Genomic DNA, 20831 nt, shown 5'->3' with positions numbered 1-20831 from the left:
GATTTGATCAACAGCATGAGTAGAAAGGATATACTTCTAGGTTGTACCCTGAAAAGGAGGATGCCCTCCCTTTTCTTCCCCATTTTATAACTGTAACAATTTGGTGGTTGGAGTAGGGGTGGCCAACTCAAACTATGAGATAAAAGCTTCAAGTAAAGATGACAAAGCAACAAAATGGAAGGATCCTAGGTCCGCAACACTATGGAGGCACCATACTGTCCTGCATTGCTTACATTTGGACTGTTAAATCAGAGATAAATCACTTGCACTGTTTGTGGTGGCGGTGTTGGTATTGTTGTTGTTGTTTTTAGACAGGGTCTCACTCTGTCACACAAGCTGGAGTCTTGGCAAGACTTTTTTGGATAAGACTTCAAAAGCACAGGCAACCAAAGCAAAACAGACAATGGGGATTACATCAAGCTAAAAAGTTTCTGTGCAGCAAACAATCAACATAATAAAGAGACAACCTACAGAATGGAAGAAAATATATGCAAACTATACTTCTGACAAGAGGCTAATATCCAAAAACGCATAAGGAACTCGAACAACTCCATAGCAAAAAGACAACTCAATTAAAAAATGGTCAAAAGAGCTTAACAATAATTTCTCAAAAGAAGACATACAAATAGCCAACAGGTATATGAAAAGAATGTGCAGTCATGAGGGAAATGCAAATCAAAACCACATGGATATCATTCCACCCCAGTTAGAATGTCCATTATCAAAAGACAACAAGTGCTGGCAAAGGTGGAGAAAAAGGAACCCGTATACACTCTTTATGGGAATGTAAATTAATGTGGCCATTATAGAAAAGAGTTTGGAGGTTCCTCAAAAAGTTGAAAATAGAACTACCACGTGATTCTGTAATCCTATTCTTAGGAATATATCCAAAGGAACTGAAATCAATATATAGAAGAGATATTTGCACTCTCATGTTTATCACAGCACTATTCATAATAGCCAAGGTATGGAATTAATCTAAGTGTCCATCAATGGATGAATGAACTTTAAGATGTGAGATAACTTTAAGATGTTTCGCCATAAAAAAGAATGAAATCCTGCCATCTGATACAACATGGAAAAACCTGGAGGACATTAAGTTAAGTAAAATAATCCAGGCACACAAAGACAATATTGCACAATCACTCATATATAGAATCTAAAAAAGTTAAACTCATAAAAGTAGAAAGTAGAATGGTAGTTACCAGAAGGTGGGGTAGTTAGTGGGGAGGAGAGGTTGGGGAGATGTTGCTCAAAGGAGATATAATTACATTTAGGAGGAATACATTTCAGGACATCTGTTGTATAGTAAGGTGAGTATAGTTAATGATAAGATATTGTATTCCTGAAAAATGTAAACAGAGTGGATGTTACATGCTCTTACCACAAAAATGATAAATATGTTAGATAATGCATTTATTAATTAGCTAGATTTAACCATTCCACAATGTACATGTACTTCAAAACATTGTGTTGTATACAATAAAACTCACAATGTTATCTGTTTACTCAGAAAATAGATAAAAATAAAAATACTCAACCACTAATTCCCTCCCAAATCTTTAATATATCACAGGAAAAAGATGAATGATAATCTAAATTGGCTAATTCTGAATTACCTACTGTAACTGACATCAATAAGGGCTATATGTATGCAAGGTAAGTAATTAAGACCAGTACTCTTGTTTTTTATACTTTTATCAACATATATTGCACATAACATAACATTCACCCAAACCAGTAATCTTTTTATACCTAATCAGAATAAATGTAACTCAGACTAACTTTAGAATATAAGCAATTTAAAAACATGTTTTCATTCAAACTCATCTAACAACTATAATCTTAAGTTAAATTGCTTATGATTTCACACATCTGGTACTCAAGAAATGTGTTTGGCCCAAGGTACTGACTGTTTCTGTGAGCTATCTTAACCACTATACTCCTAAAAGAGTAAACCTGCTTGACATGTTTCATTCATTCATACCCAGCTTTAATGTGAGCCCTTGAGTAAAACTAATTTCTCTTCAATGACATCTTTTGCCTAGAATCAAAACACCTTTACTAGCTCCTTTTACATATCTCTACAAAAGATTTAATATACTTTTCCAATGGACTATTTTACAAAGGTCCCATTTATCATGTACTATCTGCCTTAATATAGAAGAATAACTTTGACATATTTATCAAATTAGTACCTTCAAGATGCAAAAGATGCATTCTCCTCAATATTAGATTTCATTAGCTCAGTCTCTCTGAAAACACTTCTAACCACAGGTTTAACACCACAAACATCGGTCTTACAATAAATGTATAAATGGAATGACCTCCACATCTATTCTTTTTAATGTTTCCAAAATATAAATAAATATATCCAAAGATTTCAGATTATAAAATATATGACTCCACAAGTAATTTATAACATGCTCCCATGTACATAGGGAAAAAAAAATAGTTACTATGTAGAATAATATGTAGAAAGGAAATGGCTCAACAGTAAGTAATCAATTCCTCTTTGACCAGTTTGACAGCTTCAAAGTTATTTTAGGTGGTCTACACTTATGTTTAAGTCACATACAACTCCCAGATAATAATTCCAGGGTAGTGTTTCCCAAGCTTGCCTTGATTGACATGCTTAAAAATGAAGATCCCCACTCTCACTCAGACCACCAAAATAAAACACTTCAAGTGATTCCCTTAGAGCCAGTCTGGAAAATACTGATATTTGGGTGTTTAAAGGTCAGATGTTTACTCACTCCTCAAGTTTATTACCTTCTGAAAATGAGAAAAGGGGAAAAGTTAGCAAAGAAATATCATCCTGAATGTCTCCTTACATTTAGTTTACCTCCGTACTACATTAAGTATCTGCAGAACAAACATTGTACAGAAAATGAACACCACTACCAGATTCTACATTCTAACCTCCACCTGGTTCCATGAGAAAATGACTTCCAGTGGATTGTCTCTTTGTCCCTGCTAAGGCAGTTCAATCATCCATCCACTCATCTACCCACTCACTTACTACTTGGCTTATTCATTCTTTCAACCAGTGTTTACTAAGGGTCTTCCATAAGCACTGTGTTAGGCACCAGGGAACCATAAAACAGTGAGCAAGGCCAGTCCCAGTCCCCTATCTCATCGAGTTTTTACAACCAACTATGGAATGATAAGGGTCAATCTGAAAATCACATAAACATACATAAGAGTGTAATAAGTGCTATGAGAGAGATACAGAGAGGTCAGGAAAGGTCTTTGAGGAAGAGGCTGAACTCAAAAATGAGGAGGAGTTGTCTAGATAAAGAACTGTGGGGTAGGCAAGGGTATTCCAGAGAGCAGCCATGTCACATGCAAAGTCCCTGTGACAGGAGTGGTCATGTTGTGATGGACAACTGAAGGGAGGCTGGTGTAGATAAAGCACACAGGAAGTGGAAGAGTACAGTGGGACATAAATGGGAGGAGGCAATGTAAATGCCAGAGCAGTTAAGACCTCGCAGGCCCTGTAAGGATTTGCAGCAAATGCGAAGTAACTGAAATGTTCTAAAATGGAGGTGAATGATCGTATCTGCATTTTGAAATAATCATCTATCTGAAAGTCTGGATAGGACAAAAATGGATATAGGGAAACCAGATTATTCTAGTGGTCCAGGGCAAGAGATGATAGTTGGAGTAGGATGATAGTGGAGATGGACTAAAATGGGCAGATTTAAGTATGTATTTTGGAAGTTGAACTGACAGGATCTGGAATTAGATGGGCAATGATGGGAGAAGAAAGGAGATAAAGTGTCAAGGGGCTGTGGTAGCCTGTCAAAGCACTGTTATTTTGTCATTCTCTTGAATTACATGTCAAAATATTTCATACTAAAATTATGCTCATAATTCCATTCCTCAAACTTTTTTTTGGCAAACAAGCAGATGTGCTCCCTGCCCTCAAGGAGTTACAATATACCAAGGAAGACTGCCCTTCAACAATTATTTCCAATGGATGAGCATTAAAAAGGGACGATAGCCCTGAAGCACGACAGCATGAAGCAAGGCTGTCTTATTCATCAGAAAATGATCAAGGAAGGCCTGCCCCACTACACCCCCACCCCCGAAAAAATGGCATTTGAGGGAAGACCTGGGCATTTCAGGTAAAAGCAGTAACATATATGAAGGCCTAGGGGCAAAATAAAATGTAGCTGTTTAAGAAACTAAAATAAGCTCAGTTTGGATAGAGTATATACAAAATTTATTACGTGAATTTTTAATTCAGTAAGCATTTATTTACTATCAAGCAACAATGCTAAGTACAGAGGATATAAAGATGGCTAAGCATATAGTATAGTACCATTCAAAAACTTTCAATAAACAATACATTTCTACATACATTTATATGTGCACATAAAAGTATTTTAAATTGAATATTATTTATATTGTTTTAATTGTTTAATAACCACCCATATGTTACTTGTGTAGTTATTAAAGTATACCAAAAGAAGGAAGAAAGCAGCATCAAAATGCTAACAGTGGTTAATTCTGGAGGCTGGGAATAGAGACGATTACTATTTTCTTCTTTGAACTTTAGCTGGTTTCTAAAAAAGAAAGATGGTATCTGCCCTAGGAAGTCACTTTGATATACAGATAATATGGGGTAACACTAGTGTTAATCTCTATCCCATCACAATGAACAAACCACACTCTCACTCCAGTCTCTGCTGCTCTAAGTAGTACAAACAACACTGAGCAAGATTATTTCCTGTTTATGCAGCAATCAATATATTTAACTGACTATAATGTTGTTTATGCAGCCAATGCAGGCTGTCATATTTCTGGAAACTTCTGGAAAGTTCTGTCAAATGTTCACTACTTTTAAGAGGCACAGAATGGAAACATGTCTTCTCTTTGCTGTTCATCATACCCTGCATGCATGGACCTTCACAAAATAGCTGAGGATACCTGCAGGATAGAAACAGAATGCTTCCAAGTATGATGCCACAGCTATCTTAGTGATAAGGTAGTACGCATGATTAAAACGTAAATTAGGGGGAAACATTAATAAAAGTTGCATTAAATTCACATTCCCTGAATTTTGAGCTTCCTCTTCTTTTCCAGTAATGTTCTCCTACATTACTTCTACTCCATTTAGTCACTAGTACCCAAAAAGGAGCATGGTAATGAGACTCAGGAGACCTGAGGTGGATAATCTGTGTCTGTCTATAACCAGCTCCATGACTTTGAACAAGTCACTTCTGTGCCTATTTCCTCATGTGTAACAAGAAGGGGCTTATTTGGGAGGCCAAGCAAGAACTCAAGTGAGGAGTTCGAGGCCTGGGCAACACAGCAAGACTCCGATCTCTGCTAAAAATTTAAAAATTAGCCAGGCATGGTAGCATACACCTGTAGTCCTATCTACTTGGGAGGCTGAGATGGAAGGACTGCTTGAGCTAAGGAGTTTGAGGCTGCAGTGAGCTATGACTGTGCCACCACACTACAGCCTAGGTGACCAAACAAGACCCTGTCTCCAAAAAAAGTGAGGGGGAGGAAGGGTTAGATGTAATACCTAAGGTTCTTTCTAAGCCAAAATGCTTTATTTCTATAATTTTTTATTGTTTTTAATTGTTTCTTAAGAACTTTAGCAGATACTAAAAAAATATACTGAGATCATTATTGACTAAGAAAAAGTAAGTTGCCTTTATGGTTTGAGACTTTTTTAAGTGTCGAAAATAAAAAAGAATTAATTTTATTAAACAACTGGTTAAAAGACACAATGGTGAGGGAGCTGAAACCAGTGCAAATCATGTAAAAGAACATTTTAAATATAAAGACCTGAACACTGTTGCTCTTTCACTTCTCATTTCCACAACTTGACTGCTGACCAGAGCACTGCTACCATCCCCTGCCCAACAAAGTCAGGGCAAGTGTTTTTCTGAGAGATTAAAAAGGAGCATGAGGGAGATGTGTCAGTCTGATAGTGTGCTGATCCTGCTCCAAGCCAAGGAAGCAAGGGCAATAAAGGCTACCCTGGAAACAAGGTACAAGTGGTTGCTATTTTCAGAGGCTGAAAAGAAAAGGCTCAATTCAGTGCTGTCTTATCTGAATTGTGAGGGGCACCTATATTTCATAATAATAAAACACTGTTAAAAGCTTCTATCATGTAAATACTAAAGAAGCCATACATACATGAAGAAATGAACACAACATTTCTATGTTGTCATATCCAATAATTTTCTTAAAGTTTTATGGCATTCACACATTGGCAAAGTTAATGCATCTCCTTGTCTATGTAAATTGCCAAAGAATCATTCAGATGATCCGGTCTTTTGTATACACTTTAAATGTTTAAAACCACCACACTAATAAGTACCTAGCCCCAACTTCCTCTGAGAAAAATTTCATCTAAGCAATAACAATGAGGTACTAAAATCATCCCTGGCAAAAAGGGAATAATCTTTATCAGTTACCTCATTCTTCTTGTAACTATGGAAGTTATTGAGGTTCAAAACACTGCTCCTGAGAAAATTATTGCTTAAAGTTGTAAGTACACCAGGTTCATTGCTGAAGTACTTAAACTGAGAATACTTTTTAAATAAGCTTTCAGAATCAAGTGAAATCATATTTGCCACCTGGCATACAGCACTTACAAGTGAGAGTTTCTTGGTGATGCTGACCTCAACTACATAACAACCCACACTGTAAATTTCTCTCCTTCCCATAACAACTTGTGGCTTGATCATGCATTAATTCATCTAAAATTGTTCTTAAGTCTGCTTATATTTTAGCTTGTACAAAGTCACCAATCACTCATCCATGGCAACCAGGTGGATAAATCCACCACAAGTCATCCTAATTATAAAAACTATTTAAAAGTTGTGTGGGAGGTTTGAAGGTAAGAGGAAAATAATAAGTTATAAAGCAGTATCTTATGTAAAATGTAACCTTTCAATCATCATCATAAGCCTACACAAAATCAAGATTTTATTTATAAAGAGGAAATCATCAAACTATGAATATCAGAGAACACAAGAGTGGGGATCCAAGCAAATCTGACATACAATGCCTGAATCGGTCAGTATATACATACGTACCATGCACCATGGAATTGTGCTAAGAGATACATATGTGAAATAGAACAAGGCCAGCACGGTCCTTTCTCCATGTGGAGTTTGCATTTTCATTCTTTCAACATTAAGTGCCAACTTTGTGCTAGACACTGTGTTAAGACACCAGATTGACCAAGCCATAGTTCCTCCCCAGAGGGACCTGTGACAAGATCACAAGAAACAAGCAGATGACCACACATAATCCAGCTGTCATCCTCCATGGATCTTTCTAGCAGCCCCTGGTACCAATAACCTGGCTTGGTAAACAGAGCCTAAGCATGTGAAAAATCAGGAAACATTTGGACACATCTGGACTAATACAAGGATAAAAAAGAAAAACTGATAAATTACAACAATTTTGGTTCCAATGGAAGCAGATCTTGGCAAGTAATCTATAGAGAGCAATTAAAAAAATTTTTCAGGACTACCTTGCTCCTTTCACATTATAAGTAAATAATGTTTTATAAACAGACACTTAGTACTCTTTAGAACATGAATACCAGTTTCAAATTCTTTATCTTTAGTCTTGTCTGAGTTAGTAGTTCTCACTTGAAAATTCCCAGGAAAGACCAAAATGGCACATACACAAAAAAAGAAATAAGAAAGAAAGAGGAAAACCAGTCAAAAATAATAAAGGAGGAGAAATGTAATTATATAAGGCATAAAGTTAGTCATTTTTTGGCAAAGATACCCAATAAAGAAGTCAACACTGATACAATGATGAAGCTACGCCCTATAAAATTGCTTCTTTCATGGAGATAATTGTGACTTTCTGTTGGTAAACTGGTAAGCATCTGGATACTAAGAGAAGAGAGGTTAAAACTGATGTATTCAATTTTAAGTCAGCAATATGTAAAATCAAATGAATTTGAAGGTCATGCTCTAGTACAACTGATGTAGAGAGAAAATACAACCAGGAAACAACTAGGATATGGAAATTCAGAAAGGCTTCCTGATTTTTTGGTAAGGACTCCAACTTGCAAACATCATGCATTTATGCACACCCTTCCCTCGGATTCTGTAGAAGAGCAGGCCCCGCCCTGTCCAAGGTGCTCTTCAGAAGCAGCATCAGCAAAGAGGGAAAGTCAGTGAAAACCTGGTGGGCTTTGAATCCAAGACCTCAGTTCAAATCGTGATTCAACAGTGTGGAAATTACTTTATCTCAGTAAGCAAACTTTTTCATCTGTGAAACCTTGCAGGGTTTCCAGAGGTTCAAAATGTTCATATGCATTTGTTTTGTTTACATAAGCATTTGTGTAAAGAAAATGGCTAGATCATCAAAGGGTATTTCTTCAGATAAAGCACTAGCTCTGTCTAAGGAAGAGGACTACCAATAACAAATCAAAAAAGGGTAACAGAATTAAGGATGTCCATTACAGACAATAAACCAATAAAGCCCATCTTCTAGGTGATAAGACACTTAATATATAATCATTTTGTTCTGCTTTGAACCTTATGCTGTTCTAAGATTTGACCAGTTAGGGGCAATCATATGTACTGATATTGACCAGTTAACAAGAATGTGTTCAGCACTGTCAGGTGTCTTGAGGTTTTTTCTTTTTTTAAGCAAAATAAAAGGAAATATATGACTTAGTGCCAGAATTGGACCACAGGAATAAATTACATAATAGTCATTGAGGAAAGAAAAAAAAAGGAAGAAAAGAACTGGAATTACAGGGAAAAAAATTCATGATGAGAAAGGCTAAAAAGAAAAAAAATGAATTAGAATGTAGGTGGTGAGTTTAAAAATGTTCATTATAAAAATCTTAGAATGTTTCTGTATGTTTAAAATTTTTCCTCAAAACTCTGGAAATAAAAGAATAAATTACATTTGTTAAGTCACTCAGATAAAAGAAAAATATAATTAGAGTGAAGATTCATACAGCCCATCTGAGATAGCAAGAATGCTGGCCAGATTAGGGAACAGGATATATATTAAGACAAGTGAGACATAAGACTGAATATGAATTTTTTTTTTTTTTTTTTTTTTTGAGTCTTGATCTGTTGCCCAGGCAGGAGTGCAGTGGCGCCATCTCAGCTCACTGCAAGCTCCACCTCCCAAGTTCACGCCATTCTCCTGCCTCAGCCTCCCGAGGAGCTGGGACTACAGGTGCCCACCACCACACCCAGCTAATTTTGTTTTGGTATTTTTAGTAGAGACAGGTTTCACTGTGTTAGCCAGGATGGTCTCAATCTCCTGACCTCATGATCCGCCCACCTCAGCCTCCCAAAGTGTTGGAATTACAGGTGTGAGCCACCACGTCCGGCCTGAATATGAATTTTTTTGTTTTAGTTTTTTTTTTTTTTTCCTCATCAATATGGACATCTTCATGGCTCCAATATTTTTGGAAACCATATCAATCAAAATCCTTTAACAATATTCTAGGACTCTCTTAAGAACTGGCTCAGGCCATCCTAATCCTATAAATTATCCTTATCCTGTAACTCCAAATAGACACCATTTAACAACATTTACAACAAATGCCTAATCTCAAATTTCAGTTATTAAAATGAAATAAATTCCACAAAAAGTTTACCATAAAAATTAATAAGACAGTGAATAATAGCTTTTTACAGAGGGAGAAAAATCCTATTAAATGATAACCATTAGCAAGGAGAAGCTTGGTAAGCTTTAAACCCTAATAACCACAAAGTTTGGATTTCAACACTGTACTGTATTTTTTTCCAATTTAATAGAAAAGTATAACTGCTATCATTAAGTAGACGCTAAAGGCAATGTGAATTTTAAGCTAACAATATGAGGACTTAAATATGTGTATAAATGAAACAGACCAGGTACTTATCCATAACCCAAGCAAAGCAAGTAGAGGATACTGGACTATTTCACCGTAAGTCCATTTTTTCTTGAAGTAATAATACACTGGGTTAGTAAAAGGATATATTATCAGCATCAGGAATACTCACTGAATAGCTAAGAAGAAAATACTGCATTATTTGGCATTTGGGCTGTGTTCAAAATTGGCTTTAAAAAAATTAAGAAAGCCTATAAATGGAAAAAGCACTCTAGAAAAAAAAATCTCAAGAACCTTTTGAAAATCAAAACTTAGAAGAAGTGAGACAGGGGAAATAAGAAAAAGGTAGTAACACTCAGAACCTAAAAAAAGAAGGGTACAAAAATATTAGAAAGTGGGCATTAGGCAATAACATGAGTAATGGAAAAATATCACTAGCAATCATGTGACAGCCAGTTTCCAAAGCAGAGTCATCCAAGTATCAAGCTTTGCTGTTCCTTATCTACTTTGTTACCTCACATTTTTTCCTACTGCCTAACACTGCTTCATATTCACTTCTCTTACACTGCAGCCCTACTTCGGTCTTATTTTAGAATGGAACAAGGGTCTTATTAGGGCTCAACAATAAGCAGAATTGAAAAACTTTTTTAAAGAACATGGTTTCTGGGTCTCATGAAAATCCTATCCTGACCCCTACTCTTCACGCTTCAAATATATTGCTTTCTATACTAGAATGCAAATGCCTTTACTAGAATGCCATATCAACTCAAGTCATACCTACAACATGGCCTTTCCTTTGCTCAGGGTTGGGAGTCAGGAGTAGGAAGGCTTCTCAAAAGAACCAGGTCACTAGACCCCCATGGACAAAAATGGAAAGAGAAAGTCACAAAAAAGTAGGACTGAAAAATACAATTTAACCAGCAAACTTATAGCTAGCCCAGGGACTATTACTACTCTTTACAAAATGATAAATACAAAAAATTAGAAACACAGGCTCCCCCGTCAGGAAAGCACATTAAGGCTCTGATTAGTCTGTCAAAAATAAAATCTGTTCAGACTATGGCTTAAAGATTTGGAAGGGTGCCCGCAGCCCATGTATGGCAGCTGCAAGTCCATGGGGAGCTCAAAAAGCAACAGTGCAGACTCAGTACTGAAGATGCAAACCAGAGGAAAAGATTTATGCAATTTAAGGTGAAAGCAAAAGAAATAAATTCCTTTAGAATGAGTGCTTATGGTCCTTTTAGCTTATAAGTGCAAGTGTACCCACAAACACGCATGCACATTTGCTGAAATGGCAACAAAGGACAAGTTAGCAGCATATGTTAAAAAAAGAAAAAGTAAAAATAAATATATAAATAAATAAAACAGCCAAGAGGACAGAGTACAAAGAAGCTCATCCTGAGTGGCCTGGAGATAAAAGCAGATGGAGCACAGCATTACCCAGACACAAGTGTCTGCTGCACAAAAAGTCCAGGTATTATAATGAACCTATGGTGAGTATTACAGCATATGGAACTGCGATCTCATTTAGATTATTCTCCATACTTATATGCCTTGTTTTGATTTTTGCATACTTGCCTGTAAATTGGAAGACATTGTTTTAAGATACCTGTGAAATTTCATCAACTGTGGCTAGAGTTGAAATCTTAACTTCAACGTTAAGAGAAACACGAATCAGAACTACAAAGCTGAGCTGCTCCTAAATTTCTGATGATCCACGGAAACTGTGTGAGATAATAAATGTGTTAAGCCACTGATTTGGGTGGTTATGTGTTTTGCAGAAATGACTAATACGAAAAGCACAAAAAGACCCAAAGGCGCAAGGAAACTTGGTATTTGATAAAGTCAATATTCATATTGGGAAGAGAAGTTGAATTAACAAGTTATGTTGAAACAATTAGCTACAATTTGGAAGGAGAATAAAATCAAAGCTGGATATTTATTAAATTCATTATAAGAAAATAAATTCCAGATAAGCCAAACATTAAATGTAATAAATAGAAATATAAAAATAATAAAAGGAAACAAAAACAACAGTGTTTTAAGGGTAGAAAGAGACCTTTCTGAACATTTTACAAAACCCCGAAAACATGAAAGACAAATACTGATAGATTTCACTACATAAAAATCAAAACATACCATAATGTTAAAAGACAATCAGCAGGATATTAAAAAAATCATAATATTTATTAATCATGAAGGCTCAATATCTCTAAAATTACACAATTCTTAGAAAGTATAAGAAAAAAGACAATAATTTTGAGAGAAAGGTATTTCACTGAAACAAAATATAGACAGTATATAAAGACATAAAAAGATGTGTAAACACACTGATAATAAAATCAATATAAATAAAAACAAAGGACCACCTTAGGCTATCAAACTGACAAATATAATATGGCAATATGTACCAAAATGTTACATGAATACACCTTCTGATGCAGAAATACCACTCCAGGAATTTATTTTATGGATGCAAAGATATGATCAAGGATATTCAACATATCATTTTTATTGCAGTGAAAAACTAAAAACCAAATGTCCACAAATATGTAAATAAATGATGGCATGCATACAGAATAATTTGCAATCATTAAAAAGAACAATATATCGTTATATTGCTTGAGATTCTGCTTCAAAAAAGTTGGAAAATTGCATTTTTAATATGAACCCATTTCTGTGAAATTTTATACCCACACAGCATCATCCTCATCATCATCCTTATCATCATAGAAAGAGGTCAAATAATAAAGAATATGAACCAAAATGATGACAGTATTTATTTGCAATAAAAGGAATTTAACTTTATTCTGTATATTTTTCCATATTACTTAAATCTTCAGTAATGGGTATTTAGTATCTTTATATACTAAAACAATATTAACATTAGTTTTTTCTGCTACAATAACTATTTCTTAATGTAAATTAGCTCATATGTAGGAAAATGACATCAGTCTTATGTGAAAGCTATGCTGGTTCATATACAATTTTCCCCAGTACATGAAGGTTTTGATCCAACCAAGAGCAAGTTTTCTCCCAATTAAAGCGAATTTGGGAGGCCGAAACGGGTGGATCACGAGGTCAGGAGATCGAGACCGTCCTGGCTAACACGGTGAAACCCCGTCTCTACTAAAAAATACAAAAAACTAGCCCAGCGAGGTGGCAGGTGCCTGTAGTCCCAGCTACTTGGGAGGCTGAGGCAGGAGAACAGCGTGAACCTGGGAGGCGGAGCTTACAGTGAGCTGAGATCCGGCCACTGCACTCCAGCTTGGGCGACAGAGCGAGACTCCGTCTCAAAAAAAAAGCGAAAGTCTCATTTGGTGGCTTCAAGACTTTCCACTGTTAAAGGAGGCTGAGAGTACCAACGAAGAAATGCAAAGATATTTTCCCCTGTGTTTAAAATAAAACAAAATCAACAGATCAATACCCTGGAGCAGATTTTCAACTTTGATGAAATTGATCTGTATTAGAAGTAGAATGACTTTAAGGACCTACAACAAAGAAAGAAAACCAGGCTAAGACTGATGTGATGCTGGGTGCAAATGCCAGTAGAGATTTAATAATGCTATTGTTTTTTTGACAACTTCTATTTTCTTAGCTTTGTTTACAAAATTCCACTGGTTTCAAATGATCTGTTCCTAGCCTTATTTTCTTTACAAGCCCTAAAATTTTATGGTATAATTTTGCAGAATTAAAGATTTTTCAGGAATGCATATGTCATTAATAGCAGAAATGCCTCTACTATACTGAGTAAAATGCAGTAAGGTAGAGAAATGTTCCATACCAAAAAGAAACAAAAAACAAAGAAAGAAAGCAAAAAAGAGAAATGACAGGAAGAAGGAGAGGGAGAAAGAGGAGGAAGAGGAAAGAAAAAAACTGCATACTTCACTTTGTTTTAGTGAGAGTGTCTAATGAAAGATATTAAATGCAGGGCAAAACAATCTCATTAATATTCTTGATTTATACCACAGATTTTGATTCTATATGAGATACACCTAAAGAAATGGTTTTTGCTCCATCAGACACTTAAAATCTAAACAAGGGAGTGAATTAAACAGTCATCAACTATGGTGGGGGAGGAAAAGGGACTAATCCAAGTAACTTTTGGATACAGTATTTGATTATACCCAACCCAAGGGAATATAGTCAAATACTATGGGCGGTATTTGGGTTGGGAAGTTGAGGGGTGGGGAATGCAAACAGTAAGGGAAACAATTGTGAAACTACTTAAGCTACATTGTAGGATTGAGCAAATGAGTTGGGAGAACAGTGCTGACTGTGGGAAAAGGGAGATATAAATACACAGCCGGAATCAGGGACGAATGCTGTGGGGCTCTGGAAGCAAAACCATATAGAAGTAGCAATGAGTATATGTAGCACTCAATTGTTAGGGTCTAATACCATTCCCTACTCCAAAGAATCAGCATTCTTCAGAGAAAAGGTTGATTCTGGGTCTGTGGTGGGGAATGTTAAGATGAGCCTGAAACATTTTCATTGGCCACTAAGAAGTGTTTAGAAAAAAGATGAAGTACATCAAAAGGAGATGGGAGCTTGCCTGGAGATCCCACTGGCTAAATATGAAAAAATTTGATTACTTATTAAATAAAGTCAGTAATGAGTTTAAACCACTGGAAAAACAGCTTTGAATCTGCTAATTTTCTGAATCTGAGCAATACTTTAAAATATGGGTTTTAGCTTCAAAAGGTAAATCAGGTAATTTCATTTCATTTAAGTAAGTAATACCATGAAAAAAATGTTACAAACTACTAAGTTAAATAAAATACGAAATATTGGTGGAGGGTTGTTTTTTGTTGTTTGTTTTTTGGGGGTTTTTTTTGAAACAAGGTCTCCCTCTGTTGCCCACACCGGAGTGCAGTAGCATGATCAAGGCTCACTGCAGCCTCAATTCCCAGGCTCAAATGATCCTCCCACCTCTGCCTCCCGATAGCTAGGACCACAGATGCACACCACCAGGCCTGCCTAATTTTTGCATTTTTTGTATAGATGGAGTTTCACCATGTTACGTAGGCTGGTCTCAAACTCCTGAATTCAAGCGGTCCACCAGCCTCAGCCTCCCAAAGTGCTGGGATTACAGGCGTGAGCCACCGTGCTCCGCCTAAAATATTGTTTTAAAATAAATCCCCTTTATGATCATTCTCAGAAATATGTTAGAAAAGAAGTTCTCTTGCACGTATAAAAAAAATTTCAATTTATACATTATCCTTCTACACTAATTTCCAAAGAATAATTGTTGAGCTGAGTTAAAGCTTTTCACTATTCTTTGAATATTATATCTGCATATCCAACTGTTAATTGAATTTGAGATCCACTAGTAAAGCAAAAAGCTTGTGACTTTGAAGACTATTTAGAATGTACAATGTTTTATTAATTATCATTAGTACTATTATACAATGGTTGTACCCTTGTAAGTTTGTTAAGAAATAGCTGACGTTGAAATTGTCTGCATCTAAAGGACATGTTAAGAAAAGCAGAGAAATCTTACCAAAAAAAAAAAAAAAATGAATCAACATCTCTTCTTTTGGTATTTACTCCTTTCACATCAATAAACATTTATTGAATATCTGCTAAGTGCCAGGCATCATATCAGTTTCTACACTGAAAGAGTACAGACATTTCTGTGTAGTATCTATATAGATATTGAACATTAAGCATTGTTCTTTGGAATTATTCCAGCCTTGTGATAAGGCTAAGAGGGCCATAAAAATAACATGAAGAAAGATGGATTTTATAAAGGATAGAGGCAATTGGGGCTGTTATGGAAAGACAAACTACACAGCATTCTATACTCTCCGGTTCTTCTACTTTCAGAGAATGACCCTATCATCCAAACAGCTGCCCAAAGGTCAACATGGTAGTGAGCCAAAGTGACCATTTATGAAAAAAATAGAAATCATCCTTACTGTCTCTTGCTTGAAATCCTTCAATAACCCCTCATTTTCTATAGCATAATATCAAGCTGCTTAGATTTAGCATATAAAGGCTAATTATGATTAGATTCCTAGTCTCATCACTTCTACTCTTTTTTTTTTTTTTTTTTTGAGATAGGGTCTCACTCTGTCACCCAGGCTGGAGTGCAGTGGTGCGATCTCAGCTCATTGCAACCTCTGCCTCCCAGGCTCAAGCAATCTTCCCACTTCAGTCTCCAAAGTAGTGGGAACCACAGACATGTGCCACCACGCCTGATAATTTTTGTATTTTTTATAGAGATGGAGTTTCACCACGTTGCCCAGGCTAATCTCAAACTCCTGAGCTCAAGTGATCCACCCACCTTCCCAAAGTGCTGGGATTACAGGTGTCAACCACCGTGCCTGGCCAGTTCCACTCTTTCATAGCACATCATGCTTCAACCAAACCCAACTCCATACAATTTCTAGAATATGCCACACTTTTACTTGTCTCTGGGCCTTTACACACCTCTGCCTTCTGTCTACATCACTCTTCCCACCTTTCTTTATTTTGGCCAGCTTTACCCATCCTTCAGGTTAGCTCAGATGTCACTATCAGGAAGTCCACTGAGGATCTCCAAATCTGACTTAGATTCCCTTCCTATGTGTTCCCATAAAACTCTATGCTCCCCCAGCACAGCATTTATCACACCTGATTTTCTCAGGCTTACCCCTAATCAGCTGTGAGTTCTGTGCAGGCAGAAACACTTGTTCACTGCTATACTTCAGTGCTTTGCACTTAAGTGCTCAGTGTTCAATATAGTTTCATTGAACAAATTAATAAACCACTTAGCTGTCCATATAAACTACATCATACTCTGGAGGCCTTGATTGAACAGCACTGCACAACCACATGCCATAAATTGTGTGTGTGTGTGTGTGTGTGGTGTATGTACACACAAATGACTATCTCCATCTCTTACCTGATAGTTTTACTTCACAGTTGAAGATATTTATGGAGAAAGTGGTTTTAAAAAGAAATTATACTTTTGCTGTAAGTATAAATATACACAGAAAGAAATATGTGGGCTGGGAACAGTGGTGCATGCCTGTAATCCCAGCACTGTGGAGGCCAAGGCAGGAGGATCACTTGAGCTCAGGAGTTTGAAACCAACCTTAGCAGCAAAAGAAGACCCTCTCTCAACAACAACAACAACAAAAAAAATTAATGTAGCCAGTCAGGGTGGCACATGCCTGTGCTCCCAGCTACTCAGGAGGCTGAGGTGGGAGGATCACTTGAGCCAAGGAGATCGAAACTGCAGTGAGCTGTGATCACACCACTACACTCCAGCCTGGGTGACAGAGCAATGAGACCCTGGTTCATTAAAAAAAAAAAAAAAAAGGCTGGGCACAGAGGTTCGTGCGCCTGTAATCACAGAATTTTGGGAGGCTGAGGTGGGCAGATCACAAGGTCAGGTGTTCAAGACCAGCCTGGCCAACATGGTGAAACCCGTCTCTACTAAAAACACAAAAATTAGCCAGGTGTGGTGGCGCATGCCTGTAGTCCCAGCTACTTGGGAGGCTAAGGCAGGAGAATCGCTTGAACCTGAGAGACAGAGGTTGCACTGAGCAGAGATCATGCCACTGTACTCCAGCCTTGGCAACAGAACGAGATTCCATCTCACCAAAAAAAAAAAAAAAAAAGAAAAGAAAAAAATAACATATGCCGATTATTACATATATCTGTATATTGAACTTCAAGAAGTTGATTTTTTTCTGTGTGTATTTTTCTTCAGTAAATCATAACACAACACTCTTATCCAAAGGCAGTAAAGATGGATAAGAAGGATCAAGTAACTTTCATAATCCACTCAACTATAAGGCATTAAGAATTTTTTTCCCAATTAACAGCTGATTTTTAGAAAGTGTTTAGTTAGATTTTCCTTACAAGCAATTAGTTTTCAGTCTGTGCTCCATGGTCTCCTAATGATTCCCTGGAGTCTTAAGGGCCAGGGGGAGCAGGTGCTAAGTGAACAGAGCTCTGAGCTGCCTCAATCAGAGCCACTCTGCTTTTATCTGTTTCTTTTTTTTTTTTTTTTTTTTTCCAATAATGGAATTCCAACCAAGATTTTCTTTGAAGAAGGGTTCACTACATTAAAATAAGAATAAAATAAAAAAAGAAAAAGGTTAAAAAAACACTGCCTTAAAGAATCAGCAGTGGATTGAGGTTTGCACTATATAATTCAAGCTCTAATGTATTTCATATTTCTTGGTTAGACTAAATTCAACTGTCAGGTTTATAGGCCCTCCTTTGTGCTAAAATGAGAAATACCATTTGAATACAGAAATATCAAGGAGGAGGGAAAACAAAATGGGTTTTTGAGAAGTATATTTATTCTCTGATGCAGCTATTTCTAAATTTACTTATTATTTTTAATGGCATTATTTACGTACCAATCTTCAAGTTAACGATTCGTAACAGAACACCAAAATAATCTAATTGAACAACAGAAGCCCACTGTAAATGCCAGCTGCTGCTATGTTTCATATACTGTAAACAAATATCCCACCTCACTTTAATAGTTTCTTAGTAGAAAGATCACCTTAAAGGAAAAGATCCACCAAACTCATATTTAAGTAACAATTTTAGCTATTTTGCCAATCAAGAAACAAAAGGGGCTCTGGATAACTGAAACTGGGGGTGCTCCATCATAAAACATCCAGAAGACCAGTGGGGTGAATTTTATCTGCTGGTGAACACAATGAAGATTGATAAGCAAAAATGGGCTTCTTCCAACAGAAACCTCCTGTCAACCTGTACACAACATTGTGCAATTGTGGAATGGCACTTGACTGGAAGTCAGGGAAACACTTGCAATCAAGTCCAGGATCTGTAACAAGTTACATGAATCCAAAACCTTTACAGCTGAACACATAAAATTATTCATAAGACCTAATGAGGTGAGAAGCAACCAAACTTGATTTTCATCTCTCTGGGAAACCCTATATTAGCACTGTAACCTACAAGGCCCTCTTCCACTTCCAAACTCCTCTGGCATTCACTAGCCACACCCTCATTTGGCACCCAAAACTGTTAGTTACCGTTTTATCGGTAACTTCTCAACTAAGTTGTAAGCCCCTAAAGGGCATAGGCCTTGTCTCACTCCTTTCTATACATCCTAAAATTCTTAGAATTTTGCTAAGCATTTGCAGATGGTAAATAAACGTATCCTGACTGTTTGTTTAATTGTAGATGTGGTTTATATTACCACCCATTTACAATGTTGATAGTTTCATATGGTTGTGTTGATGACATTCCACTCCTTTAAATGCCAGTCAAGAGAGCAATGGAGAAAATAAGCAGCCAGATCAGGCTGTATTGACAGCCATGCAACTCATCTGATATTACCTCTCCATGCATGTGTCCGTCCCAAAGAACCAAGTGCCCACTCTGTTCTAGGGCTAAGTGTTTTCTGTTCCTGTTATGCTTTGTACCAAGTCCAAAATAAGATTTGGATTCAAGTCTTAGCTATGCCAATGAGTAAGCAATTCATTTCATCTATTTGAATAGATGACCTTAGCTCCAATTATCTATGATTCTATGATTCTAACTTCAGGCCTTTACCCTCCAATATCAGAATGGCCCCTCCCTTACAGTACTAAAATTACCTATCTTCCATGATATGTCCCATCATCATCACTACACCCATGTTCAAAGGCCATTTCTGACTTCTGCTATAAGGTCAACATACTCATGAAATTATTTACACTTATAAAGATAACATTGCTAAATTTCTTGTCTGATCTTTACGTCATACCTGCGTCCATTTAATAAACACATTAGGAAAGCTTCTAATATATTCCTGCTTTCAGCAGCAGAGATAAGTTATGCCTCCATTTGCAAATAAGCACCAATAATAGTAAATAAAACTAAATTATTTTTATACTGGTCACCAGAAAGGTTGTTTTCATCTTAAACAGCAGTTTAGTAGCCTTGAGAATAATCTGATCTCTCCCATTTTATAAGAAACTTATTTTTATTGTCTCATCAACATCAAATGATATTAGGGAGTTTCACAATGACTGTGACAATAAATGGCTTAGAAAGAAAATTCAGTAACAATTTTGATAGGTTTCAGGGAATATATGAGCTAGATAAAAATACATGAGCCATACAGAGATTTGATGCAATTTAAATTAATATCTACCAGTTTTGAAAAATAAAGTTTCTCAGAACCTAATGTAGCTTTGTTCTGCAAAAAAGACTAGGCATATCACCTAAAAAGACCTGTCCCTAACCAACTAATTGTTATCCAAGTAATTAAAAAGAAAAGTGGCAATTTTACTTCTTCATACATGTTAAGCAAAACCAGCCATAATAAAATCCCTGATGAAAGGTGAGTTTTAAAAATAAAAGTGAGATGTAGGTAACAGAATCCTCCAAGAAATACTTAAAAGGCTAGTTTTTCTCAGTCAAAAGCATATCAACATTTTCCTATATTTTGGATATTAACCTCAGTTACAAATATTAGATTATGAAATATAAAATATAAAAATCTTTGGCTAGTGGTATAGTAAGGTTTTGTTTCATTTTTAATAGAGTGATTAGCCATTCACAAAAATCAGTCAGTATTACTCTTCCATAAATTATGATAAAAATCTACAAACTCTAAAGGAAGCATTAATTGGGAAAACAAAAAAACTAAATATTCTTGTTGTAAAACTAATAAAATAAAAACCTCAGTCTAGTAGAGAATATTCATTTTGTGTTGATTAAAATTTTATATCACTGTATTAAACATAGTAATATTAAAAACTGTTACTTTAATTACCTCATTTAATCTCTACATTAACCTTACTTTTATCCCCATTTTAAAAGATATAAACTGATGCTCAGAGTGCTTAAGGAATCTTCCCAAGGTCAAAGAGACAGTAAATAGCAGAGCTGAATCCAGATTATTTGACCCTGTAAACTATGTATTTAAGCACTATGCTATACTGCCTCCAGTTACTCATAACCCCCAATAAATATTCAGCACTCCCAATAAAACACAGGGCATGATGAGTTATTGATTTCATAACTGCTACTGCAG

General features: G+C 36.2%; 1 protein-coding gene across 13 annotated transcripts in view; it reads right to left on the bottom strand.

Annotated features, from left to right (window-relative positions):
* IMMP2L (inner mitochondrial membrane peptidase subunit 2) overlaps positions 1-20831 on the bottom strand; it is an 871433-nt gene that overhangs the window by 832481 nt on the left and 18121 nt on the right. The window lies entirely within an intron of this gene.

This window comes from Papio anubis, chromosome 4, assembly GCF_008728515.1.
Source record: "Papio anubis isolate 15944 chromosome 4, Panubis1.0, whole genome shotgun sequence".
Lineage (NCBI taxonomy): Eukaryota > Metazoa > Chordata > Mammalia > Primates > Cercopithecidae > Papio > Papio anubis.
The sequence above is the reverse complement of the archived record's forward strand: the minus strand, read 5'-3'. Positions and strand labels throughout refer to the sequence as shown.